Genomic DNA, 16621 nt, shown 5'->3' on the forward strand with positions numbered 1-16621 from the left:
AGTGGACACTTTATCACAACATCCGGTTTCGGTGAGCAAAGTCTAATTTTTGACTTCCGAATATTCGGTGCATCACTAGTCAATAGTGCACAAATAATAGGCTCTACGTAATATATGAATATATATTTTGATGCCGAAGAAATAGCGATTGTAGAAGACCGGAATTGACGCTGTGTTGCTTACATATACATATACGTACATATACACACATATATGTAGATTACATTACTTTAATTACATTTCACGTAAAACATAGATGTTTAAGGTGTGGCGACCATATCTATGGTGGCGATTTTCATTTTATTTTGTAGTAGCGACTTCCTTGTTCCTTTACGGAATCCGGTCAATTGTCTTTGTTTTTACTTCATCGAACTGCGCATACAAGTGACATTGGGGGCCACATAAGGGCCTGTGTGTGTTTACACTGGAGCCTGATAAATATCACATTTTACTTGCAGTGTAAACGAATGTCTTTAGTGAGGCTATACTGCGTTCAAAAGTAACAAGAATGAAAATGGTCACCGGGCGGACTCTGGACAGGATTTACTTGGCGGTAAATTGACGCTCATTATGCGCAAAATGTTTTATTTAGTAGTGGTTTAAACCTTAGCTAGATAGCTAGCAAACTGCTTGGTTTTGTAGCGTTCCCTCTCAAGGAAAAAACTTTCTGTTAATGTTTTTTAATGTTTAGAAAAATAATAGTATAAGAATTATATTACTGAGGTATAAACTCGGACATCAATTTAAATATTTGACCTGCTTTGTTGCATTTGTCAGGTGTTGTTGTCTGTGGTGCTCCTTTCATGGTCATACGTCATCTACGCCAGCACGGTTGCGGCTCAATGGCTGCTGGAAGAGAGACCCACCGCTCATGACTGAAGAAGAGAAGGCAGTCATATTACAGACAGGAAAGATGGGAACAGGAAAAGTTCCCTGGTTGGTGTGCGATCCCCCTGACACAAGCAAACCACAGAGTCGTACTAAGTTCCCACACGATACACAGTAAGTGTGCCACGCCATATCCTCAGTAAACACATACACAGCAACCCAGTCTTTGCCTATAGGGATTAATGGCTTGTGATAGTGCCAAGGAGAAGCCAGAGCTTGAAAAACCTTTTCCCAGGTTGTAGTCTCCTGTTTGGTGTGTCTCAATTGGTGCACTTCTGTATTTACACTTCACCTTTTAAGTGCAAAAGCTCGTTCACACTGAGAAAAGTACAGCAAAATGCAGTGCACTGTCATTACCCTGATGTAGCACTCAAAATGTGGAACGTGGTGATAGACACTTACCACCAGGTTGTATACACCTGACTTAATGTCCGGCTCATTAGATATGCGAGACTCAATGCGGTGGTCAAACAAGCTTCTGTTGTCATAGCGTTCTGGGCAAATTTTAGCCTTTCTCAAAGAAAAATACTACATGCCTGCATTGTTTTAGGCTGTTGGGAACATTCAAATCACGAAAAGGATAAAAGTTTATTCAAAGTTCCTCAAGAGGTAATCAAGAAGGGGCAAAAGAGTGCAAGATTTTACAACACGACTAGAAAAGTGGCGATCTTTTTAATAGCACTTCAGTCCAAGGGAGCAAAGTCGAAGAACACACAAGTTTGCAGTGATCCCTGTGTTTGTTTGATATACTTTTAAAGTTTAGTATTTCCCATTGTAAATCCATTAATTTTATGTTACCAAGCGAGAGACATATAATGAATGAACTCGTACAGCCGGCGCCAACAAACAAATTGTATTACACAGATCGCTCAACAATCCAAATATAACACTCACAAGCTACCTTGTTCCATAAATCCCACATATTTGCACCTATTCTTCACAAAGGGGCAGTATTTGCTTTATTTGTTGGGCAAAACAGCTGGCGTTGTACAGCACCAACCCAGAAATAATGGATGAGACGCCAGCTTGAAGTCTTGCGACAGCTAGCTGTTCAAATAGACCAGTACAAAGTCTCAAGATAGTTTGTAATTAAGTTAAATCATGAAATGCAACCTTACTCGAGCAAAAATGATGCACGATTTATCCGGGAGAGTCTTGATAACAATGTCCTTGATCCATCCACACACAAATAAGTTGTAGGCTTCCATGCTTTTCTAAGTTTTCATCTGTTTTGTCGCGTAGAATGACGTCTGACGCCCCAGATAGTTCGACATGTCAGGGAACTCCACCAACAGATAATCTTTGTGATCACTCGACAAATCTTTTTTATATAACTTATAGGAATCGATTCTATTGCATAATAGATTTTTTTGTTGTTGCTTGTATCTGCTTTTAGTGTTAATATCTAGACCCCTTGGGTACTCGGATAGTTTGCACGCTGTTTGCTGCACATTAGCCATATTGGTTTGGTCGACCACAACTTCGTTCACTTCTGTTCAAAAGTCATGTGACTGAATACAACCTATAGTCACCATCTTGGCTATGTAATGAAATGTAAGGGACTAGCGAACAAAAGGCACAAACAATTATACTTATTATTTGGTACTATTGTATGGTTATAATTTGAAGAAAGTTAATGTTTCGAAATGTCCTCCCTAAAAATTGAACAGACACACCCAGTAGGAGGATAGGCTGGAGGAGCTGGTCCAGGAGGTGGAGGTGCCAAATGATGATGAGGAGAGGAGGAAACACGACACCGATTGAGAACACTCACTATGCATTTTATGGTAAACAAAATGGACCAAAGAGAAACTTTTCCAGCATTGTTTTTAATATCGTGAAACTCCTTGCGCATTTCAACACTATAACCTTGTTTTGAACTAATTTCCACTATTAAATACAAATTATCAAACATCCAAATCAGCTTTATTGGCCTGGTATGTTTAACACACAAGGAGTTTGATCTCATTTTTAAATGCATATTTATCCGGGAGAGTCTTCATACCAATTTCCTTGACCCAGCCACATCCAAAGAAGTTGTAGACCTCCATACTTTTTCAAGTTTCTATCTGTTTTATCGTGTACAAACCCCGTTTCCATATGAGTTGGGAAATTGTGTTAGATGTAAATATAAACGAAATACAATGATTTGCAAATCATTTTCAACCCATATTCAGTTGAATATGCTACAAAGACAACATATTTGATGTTCAAACTGATAAACATTTTTTTTTTTGCAAACAATCATTAACTTTAGAATTTGATGCCAGCAACACGTGACAAAGAAGTTGAGAAAGGTGGCAATAAATACTGATAAAGTTTAGAAACGCTCATCAAACACTTATTTGGAACATCCCACAGGTGTGCAGGCTAATTGGAAACAGGTGGGTGCCATGATTGGGTATAAAAACAGCTTCCCAAAAAATGCTCAGTCTTTCAAAAGAAAGGATGGTGCGAGGTACACCCCTTTGTCCACAACTGCGTGAGCAAATAGTCAAACAGTTTAAGAACAACGTTTCTCAAAGTGCAATTGCAAGAAATTTAGGGATTTCAAAATCTACGGTCCATAATATCATCAAAAGGTTCAGAGAATCTGGAGAAATCACTCCACGTAAGCGGCATGGAAACCAACCAACATTGAATGACCGTGACCTTCGATCCCTCAGACGGCACTGTATCAAAAACCGACATCAATCTCGAAAGGATATCACCACATGGGCTCAGGAACACTTCAGAAAACCACTGTCACTAAATACAGTTTGTCGCTACATCTGTAGGTAGGAGGCCACGGGGAAGACCCAGGACACGCTGGGAAGACTATCTCTCCCGGCTGGCCTGGGAACGCCTCGGGATCCCCCGGGAGGAGCTGGACGAAGTGGCTGGGGAGAGGGAAGTCTGGGCTTCCCTGCTTAAGCTGCTGCCCCTGCGACCCGACCTCCGATAAGCGGAAGAAGATGGATGGATGGCTACATCTGTAAGTGCAAGTTAAAGCTCTACTATGCAAAGCGAAAGCCATTTATCAACAACATCCAAAAACGCCGCCGGCTTCTCTGGGCCCGAGATCATCTAAGATGGACTCATGCAAAGTGGAAAAGTGTTCTGTGGGCTGACGAGTCCACATTTCAAATTGTTTTTGGAAATATTCGACATTGTGTCATCCGGACCAAAGGGAAAGCGAACCATCCAGACTGTTATCAACGCAAAGTTCAAAAGCCAGCATCTATGATGGTATGGGGGTGCATTAGTGCTCAAGGCATGGGTAACTTACACATCTGTGAAGGCACCATTAATGCTGAAAGGTACATACAGGTTTTGGAACAAAATATGCTGACATCTAAGCGCCGTCTTTTTCATTGACGCCCCTGCTTATTTCAGCAAGACAATGCCAAGCCACATTCAGCACGTGTTACAACAGCGTGGCTTCGTAAAAAAAGAGTGCGGGTACTTTCCTGGCCTGCCTGCAGTCCAGACCTGTCTCCCATCAAAAATGTGTGGCGCATTATGAAGCGTAAAATACGACAGCAGAGACCCCGGACTGTTGAATGACTGAAGCTCCAGTGTTTCCCACAGGACAGGCATCTATTTGTGGTGGTGTGGTCGGGGGGTGGGAGGTGGCGGCGGCAGCGGCGATGACCAAAAAGAACGCGGAGTTGGAATATAAGTACAACACTTTATGTACATATTTAGCTCATTAAAATTACCGACAGGAAGGCGAGAAACACTTTATTTCAACAGACTCTGGCGCCGTACCTGTCGTCAAAACTCCAAAGACCGACTGCACAGTTGCGCTAACAAAATAAGAGTCTCAGAAAGCTGGCGTGCACAAGCTAGCAAGCTACGGAGTTTGCCGACAATGTATTTCTTGTAAAGTGTATACAAAGGAGTACAGAAGCTGGACAAATAAGATGCCAAAAACCAACCACTTTCATGTGGTATTGGACAGAAAGGAGGACTTTTTTTCTCCTCCATTCGAAAATGCGGACGTTATCAGCCCCACTGTCTGATTCCAATCAATGCAAGTCATCAGAATCAGGTAATACACCAACTTATATTGTATTCTTGTCTTCATGAAAGAAAGGAATCTATATGTGTTAAACATGCTTGTATTATCTTTAAACACCTTTAACTTGTTAACAATATTAACTATATGTGTTAAACATGCTTGTATTGTCATTAAACACCTTTAACTTGTTAACAATATTAACTATATGTATTAAACATAATTGTGTTATCATTAAACACCTTTAATTTATTAACAATGTTAACTATATGTGTTAAACATGCTTGTATTATCTTTAAACACCTTTAACTTGTTAACAATATTAACTATATGTATTAAACATGCTTGTATTGTCATTAAACACCTTTAACTTGTTAACAATATTAACTATATGTATTAAACATGCTTGTATTATCTTTAAACACCTTTAATTTATTAACAATATCAACTATATGTGTTAAACATGCTTGCATTATCATTAAACACCTTTAACTTGTTAACAAAAACATATATTTCATAAATAAGTAAATATAAATTATATATATGAATGAGGTAGATCCCCACGACTTGATCAATTGAAAAGTAGCTCGCCTGCAGAAAAAGTGTGAACACCCCTGAGTTACACCCATCTGAACAGGTCAGCCACCTGTTTAAAGCCCGATCACAGTTGAAATCTTGAAATGAAGGGCCTTTAATGGCCAAAACATTAACCTGGACAACATTTTAACAGCTGGTTGGCTCAGATTTTATTCTTTTCATTGCATTCACATGCTACAGTGGACAATTTAGCTTAATTATTAATGCAGTATCTGAAGCACCGTCTCCACGTGTGTTTATTGACAACAGGGTTATAACCTGGACACGTTAGCTCGTCGGTATGAAAACAGGAGACTGTTACTACGTGCGTACCCCGAGTCAAACAGCGGTGGTGTTAATGAAGCAGCGTCAGGCTGCTCACCGTCAGTGAAACGCTCGGTGAAATCGCGGATTAACGTTAAATATATGACGAGCCGCGAGCGATGCAGCTATAACCTATCTACCTATAACCTATATTACCCTCGTATTTTGATCCGGTCGGTCTTCTTCTTCTTCTTCTTGCCCACCAGGTGAATTAAGTGCTATTGGCGGAGTTACAATGCATAGTAGGCTACCGCCACCTACTGCACCGGAGTTGTAACTACAAGCAACATTCACAGACAGAGTCCCGTTGCTTTTATGAGCGGTCGAGCGAGTCAAAAGCCGAAAAATCCATTTGTGGCGGACGTAATTCTTTCGTGGCGGGCCGCCACAAATAAATGAATGTGTGGGAAACACTGAGCTCTACACAAAACAAGAATGGAAAATAATTCCACTTCAAAGCTTCAACAATTAGTTTCCTCAGTTCCCAATCGTTTATTGCGTGTTGTTAAAAGAAAAGGTGATGTTAACACAGTGGTGAACATGCCCTTTCCCAACTACTTTGGCACGTGTTGCAGCCATGAAATTCTAAGTTAATTATTATTTGCAAAAAAAAAATAAAGTTTATGGTACTTGAACTCTTCCATTTGGGGCAGGGTCTCTTCCCCAACCCAGAGATGGCACTCCACCCTTTTCCGGGCGAGAACCATGGACTCGGACTTGGAGGTGCTGATTCTCATCCCAGTCGCGTCACACTCGGCTGCGAACCGGTCCAGTGAGAGCTGAAGATCCTGGCCAGATGAAGCCATCAGGACCACATCATCTGCAAAAAGCAGAGACTTAATCCTGCAGCAACCAAACCGGATCCCCTCAACGCCTGACTGCGCCTAGAAATTCTGTCCATAAAAGTTATGAACAGAATCGGTGACAAAGGGCAGCCTTGGTGGAGTCCAACGGTCACTGGAAACATGTCCGACTAACTGCCGGCAATGCGGACCAAGCTCTGACACTGATCGTACAGGGAGCGGACAGCCACAATCAGACAGTCCGATACCCCATACTCTCTGAGCACTCCCCACAGGACCTCCCGAGGGACACGGTCAAATGCCTTCTCCAAGTCCACAAAGCACATGTAGACTGGTTGGGAAAACTCCCATGCACCCTCAAGGACCCTGGCGAGAGTATAGAGCTGGTCCACAGTTCCACGACCAGGACGAAAACCACACTGTTCCTCCTGAATCTGAGGTTCGACTATCCGGCGTAGCCTCCTCTCCAGTACACCTGAATAGACCTTACCGGGAAGGCTGAGGAGTGTGATCTAGGGCTGCAGCTAACGATTCTTTTTCTATCGATTAATCTATAGATTATTTTTTCGATTAATCGGTTAATCTGTAGATTATTTTTTCGATTAATCTATAGATTATTTTTCCTTTTACCGATTTTTTTTTTTAATTTAAAATGAAGAGGAAAAAATAAATGTAGGCCAGTTTTTTCAAAAGGCATGGCTTTTATTTACAAAAAAAAAAGTATGGCCACTCAGTCAACATTGACAACAACATGACAAAATATTCTGTAACAATGTAAACATTTAAAACTTTTAACATTTAACAAAATTAAAAGTAGCTTATTTGCTTTTTAATGTGCAAATATAAAAGTAAACATCCAGTGCAAATCTTAATATTCTGGAATAGTATAAGCATTTCAAAAGTAAAAGTATTGCTTATTTTGCTTTAAAATGTGCAAAAATAAAGATAAACATCCAATACAAAAAAGTGCAAAACGGAAATATTCTGTAACAAGTGTAAACATTTCAACAAAAGTAAAAGTATTGCTTATTTGCTAAAATGTGCAAAAATAAAGCTAAACATCCAATACAAAAAAGTGTACAGTGTAAACATTTCAACAAAAGTAAAAGTATTGCTTATTTTGCTTAATAACACAACAATGATAGTATGATTAAAGTGAAAGTTAATTGTTCGTTTGTACATAGTATATGTAACTGTTAATGTTGTAAAAGGTATTTGCACAACTAATTAACGTTAGCGTTTATGACACGTCTTGTGCCGTGGGGTTCTTTCAGGACCGACAGACTGAACGCCAGACGGCTTTGCCAGGTTTACAATCTTTTAATTTTACACAAAGTCTTTTCTCTTCCAACTGCGCGGATCGCGCACCTCGGCACGATTGCGGCGTTGCTCCCGGCGCGCCCCGCCTCGCCGCTCGCTCGCCGCCGCCGCCTCTCCACAGCGTTAAAGAGGAGCGCGTCTTTGTAAACACTGAACAGGCACGCCAAACGCGCCTCTCAGAGCGAAACGGTGCTTTAGTTTATGAATTTACAACGCAGATACAAATGACACATTCATGTTTTTGTGTAATAATGACAACGTATACGCACGCGGACGATTGACTTGTTGATGGTGATGGCAAGAACGCTGTCGGGGGTTTTCTTTTCAAATGTTCGTTCATAGCCGTTGTGCTGCTATGATAGGCCATTTCCGCTCGACACAGTGTGCATACAACAACATTATTAGGCCGTTTATTGAAATACTCCCACACTTTTGACGACTTTTGGCGTGCTTTTTTCCCCTCGCTCGCATCGTCTGCTTTGCGCTCCGCCATGACAGTAAAGTAGTGTGACGTAAATATGCGACGCGCCGACGCACAAAAACGGCGTCGACGTATTTACGTAACCGATGACGTCGACTACGTCGACGCGTCGTTTCAGCCTTAGTGTGATCCCACGATAGTTGGAACACACCCTCCGGTTCCCCTTCTTAAAGAGAAGAACCACCACCCCGGTCTGTCAATCCAGAGGTACCGCCCCCGATGTCCACGCGATGCTGCAGAGTCTTGTCAACCAAGACAGCCCCACAGCATCCAGAGCCTTAAGGAACTCCGGGCGGATCTCATCCACTCCCGGGGCCTTGCCACCAAGGAGCTTTTTAACTACCTCAGCAACCTCATCCCCAGAAATAGGAGAGCTCACCACAGATTCCCCAGGCACTGCTTTCTCATAGGAAGACGTGTCGGTGGGATTGAGGAGGTCTTCGAAGTATTCCCTCCACCGATGCACAACATCCGCAGTCGAGGTCAGCAGAACACCATCTGCACCATACACGGTGTTGACAGTGCACTGCTTCCTCTTCCTGAGGCGGCGGATGGTGGTACAGAATCGCGTCGAACCGTCCGGAAGTCGTTTTCCATGGCCTCGCCGAACTCCTCCCATGTCCGAGTTTTTGCCTCCGCGACCGCTGAAGCCGCACACCGCTTGGCCAGTCGGTACCTGTCCGCTGCCTCCGGAGTCCTATGAGCCAAAAGAACCCGATAGGACTACTTCTTCAGCTTGACGGCATCCTTCACCGCCGGTGTCCACCAACGGGTTCTAGGATTACCGCCACGACAGGCACCAACTACCTTGCGGCCACAGCTCCAATCAGCCGCCTCGACAACAGCGGTGCGGAACATGGTCCACTCGGACTCAATGTCCAGCACGTCCCTCGTGACATGTTCAAAGTTCTTCCGGAGGTGGGAATTGAAACTCTCTCTGACAGGAGACTCTGCCAGACGTTCCCAGCAGACCCTCACACTGCGTATGGGCCTGCCAGGTCTGTCCGGCATCCTCCCCCACCATCGTAGCCAACTCACCACCAGGTGGTGATCGGTAGAAAGCTCCGCCCCACTCTTCACCCGAGTGTCCAAAACATGAGGCCGCAAATCCGATGACACAACTACAAAGTCGATCATGGAACTGCGGCCTAGGGTGTCCTGGTGCCAAGTGCACATATAGGCACCCTTATGTTTGAACATGGTGTTCGTTATGGACAATCTGTGACGAGCACAAAAGTCCAATAACAAAACACCACTCGGGTTCAGATCCGGGCGGCCATTCTTCCCAATCACGCCTCTCCAGGTTTCACTGTCGTTGCCAACATGAGCGTTGAAGTCACCCAGTAAGACAAGGGAATCACCCGGGGGAGCACTTTCCAGTACTCCCTCAAATGTATCCAAAAAGGGTGGGTACTCTGAACTGCTGTTTGGTGCGTAAGCACAGACAACAGTCAGGAAGATGGATCTGCACTGTGCAATTTGAGTTTTACATTTTCACTGTTACAGTGATCCTATACCTTGTGAACTCATCATCATGGTACTATGTATTTATGTTAAGTGTATATCGTCTTAAGATTCAAGTATTTAGAATTATGACCGATAGCTCCTCCTTTTCATGTAATTTTTGCGAGATGTCGAATACCATTGTGTATGTTACTTGTAAGTAATTGTTGGAATGTGTAAACATTCAATCTGCTGTATATTCATAGCTCAGTTGCTCAGGGCTTGCTATTTCTCAATAAATTGCATACACAATTTTGCAAACATAAAACGACATGGTTTTAAACACTAAAATATATTAATTTAAAAAATTAAAAACATGTGAAAGGAAGTGTCATTCCTTTTTGGGGTGGCTCTTATTTTGAAGTGAAGTGTGTCTTCTAGAATCTTCCGTCGTGGGTGCAGCTATTGACGGATAGCAGCTATGGGAAACGACGGATGAAGCTGTTGAAATACTGCTGGTACACAACAGTACATCTTAAACGATAGTGAAACGTTTGTTTTGCATCAAATGTGTTCGATTTTTACCAGCACTGTGTTTGTGTTGTTTGCATGTTAACGTAAGGAGCTTGCTAGAGGCCTACTAGCAGTACATCTTAAACGATAGTGAAACGTTTGTTTTGCATCAAATGTGTTCGATTTTTACCAGCACTGTGTTTGTTGTTTGCATGTTAACGTAAGGAGCTTGCTAGAGGCATACAAGCTAGAGTGCTGTACCTTTTTATAGGGGCTTCATGTTTTTTATATTTAAATTGTTAATTTCCATGCTTGATGGCTCAAGCATTTTAGTACAAGACAGACAGCTATTGCGTTTTATGTGCTATTTGTAAAAAGTCGGAATACTAGACATTAACGCATGCTTACTGTATTTATCTAAAATGGAAGTACGAGCGCGTCTGACGTTAAAGTCTAAATATATATTTTTTCAGTTTGCTTCAGAGGCTTGAACTTTTGCATTCTTTAGATTTAACTTGGCAGTATCTACGGACAAATGTGTAGTTACTAATGCAATCCAATTTTAAGCGGATATTGTCATGTGTACACTTCCGCCGCAGGAGAAGCTAACGGCTGCTAGCAACTTGGAAACGACGATCGAAGCTGAACAGCTACTGCCGATACTAAAAGGTAAACATCTAGAAGCAAGAGTGACATGTTCGTGTTTCATCAAATGTGATTTTTGATTTACCAGCTCTGTGTTTTGTACCCTGCATTTTACACACGGAGCTTCCTGAAAGCCTGCAAGCTAAAGTCCTAACAACTTTCCATATTCCGTTGTAATAATATAGGGTCACTGTTGATCAATTAATGTATCAAGTTACATTTCGGCTTCTGGACGTTAATATCCGACCCTTGTCCATCTTTGCACCGTCACTTAGCACACGGTGCAGGCCCTCACATCCGCGTCGCTACAAAGTCTAGAATGTTGGGTTGCCGTGTTAATTTACATATTTTTTAAATGTTCTATATTTAATGCACATTTTGAATAAAGATTGTTCATAGTAGTCAATTCATGTTGGGAATTTTTAACGAACTGCTCCTACGTTTTAAGGGGCATGTCAAACATCAAAGGCGCTACGCAATCTTAAACGACACTTAATCCGACAACGAAATCATTTGCAGTGAAATATCTGTATTTTAAAGGGATCATTGTGATTTGTTTACATGCGAGATTTATATGTGGTCTACACAATATGTAATTGTGGTTATTTGGTCAAGATGTTACAAAAACTACGTTTACACTGCAGGCCAAAGTGGCCCAAATCGGATTTTTTTAGATCTGATTTTGCAGCTGAGATAGGCTGCAGCGACCCCAAAAGGTACAAGCGGTAGAAAATGGATGTTTACGCTGCAAGTAAAATGTGATTTTTTATCAAACTCCAGAGTTAACGAGCAGAGGCCCAAATGTGGCCTCGACGTACTTGCATGCGCACTTCGATGGCTGTGAAGAAGAGGAGACACGGACATCAGCTTGGAGCTACGGGAGTTTAATTTTTCTTAACTTAGCATGTAAGCAAATGCGCCACAGCCTCAATTCCGGTCTTTCAACAATCGATATTTCTTCGGAATCGAATTATATATACATATATTACATATAGCCTATTACAAGACCCAAAACCAGTGAAGTTGGCACGTTGTGTAAATCGTAAATGAAAACCGCATACAACGATTTGCAAATCCCTTTCAACCTATATTCAATTGAATACACTTAAAGACAAACTATTTTAATGTTGGAACTGAAAAACTTAATTTTTTTTAGCAAATATTAGCTCATACAGAATTTGATGCCTGCAATGTGTAATCAACAAAGCTGGCACAAGTGGCAAAAAAGACTGAGATAGTTGAGGAATGCTCATCAAACATCCCGCAGGTGAACAGGCTAATTGGGAACAGGTGGGTGCCATGATTGGGTATAATAGCAGTTTCCATGAAATGCTCAGTCATTCACAAACAAGGATGGGGCGAGGGTCACCGCTTTGTGACAAATGTGTGAGCAAATTGTCCAAAAGTTTAGGAACAACATTTCTCAACCAGCTATTGCAAGGAATTTTTGGATTACACCATCTGCGGTCCGTAATATCATCAAAAGCTTCAGAGAATCTGTAAAAATCACTGCACATAACATTGAATGCCCATGACTTTCCATCCCTCAGGCGGCACTACATCAAAAAGCGACATCAGTGTGTAAAGGATATCACCAAATGGGCTCAGAAAACCACTGTCAGTGACTACAGTTCGTCGCTACATCTGTAAGTGCAAGTTCAAACTCTGCTATGCAAAGTGAAAGCCATTTATCAACAACCCCCAGAAAGGCCGCCGGCTTCGCTGGGCCGGACCGATTTCATCTAAGATGGACTGATGCAAAGTGGAAATGTGTTCTGTTGTATGACGAGTCCACATTTCAAATTGTTTTTGGAAACTGTGGACGTTGTGTCCTCCGGACCAAAGAGATAAAGGACCATTCTGATTGTTATAGGTGCAAAGTTCACAAGTCCTAGTCCAAAAGCCAGCATCTGTGATGGTGTGGGGCTGTATTAGTGCCCAAGGCATGGGTAACTTACACATCTGTGAAGGCACCATTAACGCTGAAAGGTACATACAGGTTTTGCTGCAACTTATGTTCCTATCCAAGCAAGGTCTTTTTCATGGACGCCCCTGCTTATTTCAGCAAGACAATGCCAAGCCACATTCTGCACGTGTTACAACAGCGTGGCGTCATAGTAAACGAGTGCAGGTATTAGACTGGCCTGCCGTCCAGACCTGTCTCCCATTGAAAATGTGTGGTGCATTATGCAGCTTCAAAAATTGGTCCCCTCAGTTCCCAAACATTTACTGAGTGTTGTTAAAAGGAAAGGCGATGTAACACAGTGGTAAAAATGCCACTGTGCCAACTTGTTTGCAATGTTTTGCTGCCATTAAATTCTAAGTTATGATTATTTGCAAAAAAAATTGAAGTGTCTCAGTTCCAACATTAATTATCTTGTCTTTGCAGTCTTTCACTTGTCTTGGACTTTGAATATAACTTAATCTTGGACTTTGAATATAATTTAAAGGATTTGCAAATCCTTGTATTCTGTTTTTATTTACCATTTACACAACCTGTCAATGTCACTGGTTTTGGGTTTTGTATTTGTGCATGATTGACAAGATACGCTCTTTGGAGTGTTTAGACTGGCAAAAAAATCTAATATGTGTCACATAAGGGCAAACAAATCTAATTTGGTGTGCAGTGTAATCCAGGCCATAGATTATGTTTTACAGACCATCTTCAAGCCGCTTTCTGATAGTGTCTTCAGGATGTCCCGTTTTGTGGGCGGTCTTATTTATAATAATAATAATACCTGGGATTTATATAGCGCTTTTCTAAGTACCCAAAGTCGCTTTACATGTAGAACCCATCATTCATTCACACCTGGTGGTGGTAAGCTACTTTCATAGCCACAGCTGCCCTGGGGTAGACTGACGGAAGTGTGGCTGCAATTTATGTACCTCCACTTATTCTCATCAGCCATGTTATAGTTTTTAGCGCTTCCTTATAAAGTTAACTGACAAGATAGGTTTGAACTATACACTACTTTGTTTTAGAAAATTAAAACCGCAGAGGTTTCCACAGGAAGGCAGCACGGTGGAACAGGGTTAGTGCATGTGCCTCACAATATGAAGGTCCTGAGTTAAATCCCAGGCTCAGGATCTTTCTGTGTGGAGTTTGCATGTTCTCCCTGTGACTGCGTGGGTTCCCTCTGGGTACTCCTTTTTCCTCCAAAAACATGCACCTGGGGATAGGTTGATTGGCAACTGGCCCTAGTGTGTGAATGTTGTCTGTCTGTGTTGGTCCTGCAATGAGGTGGCGTCCAGGGTGTACGCCGCCTTCTGCCCGAATGCAGCTGAAATAGGCTCCAGCACCCCCTGCCACCCCGAAAGGGACAAGTGGTAGAAAATGGATGGATGGAAACCGTATAGGATGTATGTACATGTACGAGACTGTCTGCCCCACAACAAGAGGATAGAGAAAAAGGAGTTGACGTCACAATTGGGGAAAAACGTCACAAATTTACCCATCGTCAAGTTGGGTAATTTCCAAACTGCTCATTTGGAGGAAGTATTAAGGAAGGCAAGATTTTTTTGTAAATATCTCTGCCTTCTTTTATGGTTAAATTAAGAAATTTTTTGACTAAAAACATGTACCAATTGGTAAGAAAAGTTGGTTTTGCATAATAGAATACCTTTAAGGTATATCTGATATATGCCAAATCAGACACAGAATGGCAAAATATTGTGTGAATGTTAAATTTAGCCTTGCGTTCCATACGTACTGGTAAGGTGGAATTTCTGAGGTTCGAAGTCGGAAGTTTCAACTCGAATGACCCCTCAGGTCCAATTTCATACTCAGAAAGCCAATTTGTCATTGTCACAAAGAACAACACATTTAAGTTTAGAGCATCTGCATAGTTTGATGTAAAGTGCCGCATGTTCTGAACCCCAAAATCCCTGTAAATAAACCAGTGTTAACAGTTAACACTTTTTGACGGCCTTGCAACATGTAACAGGGACATGGAGATGGTGACAAGAGTGCATCAATGCAAAGTCCACTTAAGAGCTATTGTAGGTATGTGTGGTTTTTGTCCATGAGAGGGAGAGCAGAGAGGGTGGAGGGCGCTAGTGTTAAGCAGCCTTATACCCTGAGAATACAGATTGTTAGACAGTCTTATTGTTTGGACCTGTAGGGACCTGTACATTCTGTCTGAGGGTCATGCAGGATGTTCTGCACTCTCTTGAGACAGTGAGTGGTGAAGATTGAACATACAGTATCTGTGGAAGAGTAGTCCCAATAATTTTCCCTGCTGCATTTACCACTAGGGAGTGTCTGTCGGTCCGCTATTGTGGCGTGAGTGGACCACACTAAAAATCCATAAATTAAGACACTGCAAATGGCGCAGTTGTAAAAGTTCACCATCAGAGGTCTGGGAATGCAGGCGGTCCTCAAGTGGCATAGGCGTTGTTCGGCCTTCCCTGCTGCGGAGACAATCTGAGTGCCCCAGGACAGGTCCTCCGCCACGGTCAGCCCCAAGAATTTAAAACCGCTGATCTTCTCCACCACATCTGAGCCGATGGAGAGAGTTCTGTGGTTCTTGAGTCTATTGTTTTGAAAAGCCACAATCATTTCCTTGGTCTTTTTGATGTTTAAGACCAGGTTATTGTCACACCATGACATCAGATGTTGCACCTCATTCCTATAAACCATCTCATTGTCATTGGTGATGAGTCCGAGGATTGTGGATCATCTACAAACTTGACAATAAGGTTGGAGGAGGAAGAGACAGAGCAGTCATGGGTGAACATAGTGTAGAGCACGGACATCAGCACAAACCCATGAGGCGCCCCTGTGTTGATGACAAGGGTGGAGGAAGTGTTATTGTCCACTTAAACACTCTGTGTGTGATTTGTTAAAACGTTTACAATCCATTTGCACAGGGTGATGTTAAGTCCCAGGTGCTGGAGTTTGGGGTGGAGTCTGTATGGCCGAGTGGTGTTAAAAGCCGAACAGTTGTCCACAAAGAGGAGCCGCGCATGTGTTTTTATTCTCCAGTAGCGTGTGGAGCATGATGATGATAGCGTCCTCTGTTAACCGAACCGTGACCTCTAAACCGAGGTACGTACCGAACCAAAATTTTTGTGTACCGTTACACCCCTAGCACTCGTCCCAGCACTCCATCTGGTGTAGGTGTCTTCCTGATGTTGATGCTGCGGAAAATGCGTCTCACCTCCTACGTGCTCAGGACTGAACCAGGGTCTGGAGCAGAGAGGGGGCAGGACAGGGTTGGTGTTCTCTGTCAAAACAAGCATAATGCAATCCAATCCACTTTATTTATATAGCACATTTCAAAAAACAATAGAAGTTTCACAAAGTGCTGCACAGAAGTTGAGACGTACATTCTAGGAGAGTCAGTCATATAAAACATTTAACTATAAAAGAATGAATACAAAAAATACATCAGAGAAAATAAAATAAACTTAAATCACAGAACTCTCATGCTGGTTTAAAAGCCAAAAAATAAAAATGTTTTAAGACGTGATTTAAAACTCATTAAAGAGAGAGCTGTCCGAATAGCAAGAGGGATAGTTCCAAAGTTTTGAAGCCACAGCAGAAAATGCACAATCACCTCTGGATTAAAACGGGTTTTTGGGACGACAAGAAGAAACTAATCAGCTGACCTCAGAGACCTTGTGGGG

At 42.2% G+C, this 16621-nt stretch overlaps 1 protein-coding gene and 1 long non-coding RNA gene across 5 annotated transcripts in view; both read left to right on the plus strand.

Annotated features, from left to right (window-relative positions):
* Nucleotides 1-224: 224 nt before the first annotated feature.
* On the plus strand, nucleotides 225-7339 carry LOC133606542 (uncharacterized). Of its 2 annotated transcripts, XR_012050436.1 has the most exons (5): nucleotides 225-553; nucleotides 778-1002; nucleotides 2559-2675; nucleotides 3666-3862; nucleotides 6442-7339. It is a non-coding gene; the product is annotated as an uncharacterized lncRNA (long non-coding RNA). The 2 variants fall into 2 exon arrangements; XR_009815262.2 differs by lacking the exons at nucleotides 3666-3862; nucleotides 6442-7339 and having other exon boundaries at nucleotides 237-553; nucleotides 2559-3038.
* A 2930-nt stretch (nucleotides 7340-10269) lies between these two features.
* Nucleotides 10270-16621, plus strand: part of LOC133606540 (uncharacterized) — a 41600-nt gene continuing 35248 nt past the window's right edge. Inside the window, exons 1-3 of one of the 3 annotated variants that reach the window (XM_061960601.2) lie at nucleotides 10281-10353; nucleotides 10948-11017; nucleotides 12544-12639. The gene's annotated coding sequence lies outside the window, so the exon portion shown is untranslated. Of the gene's footprint in view, nucleotides 10354-10947; nucleotides 11018-12543; nucleotides 12640-16621 lie in introns of those variants that run through there. The other 2 variants (XM_061960600.2, XM_061960602.2) reach the window with 2 other exon arrangements.

The sequence above is a fragment of the Nerophis lumbriciformis genome, linkage group LG05, assembly GCF_033978685.3.
Source record: "Nerophis lumbriciformis linkage group LG05, RoL_Nlum_v2.1, whole genome shotgun sequence".
Taxonomy (NCBI): Eukaryota; Metazoa; Chordata; class Actinopteri; order Syngnathiformes; family Syngnathidae; genus Nerophis; species Nerophis lumbriciformis.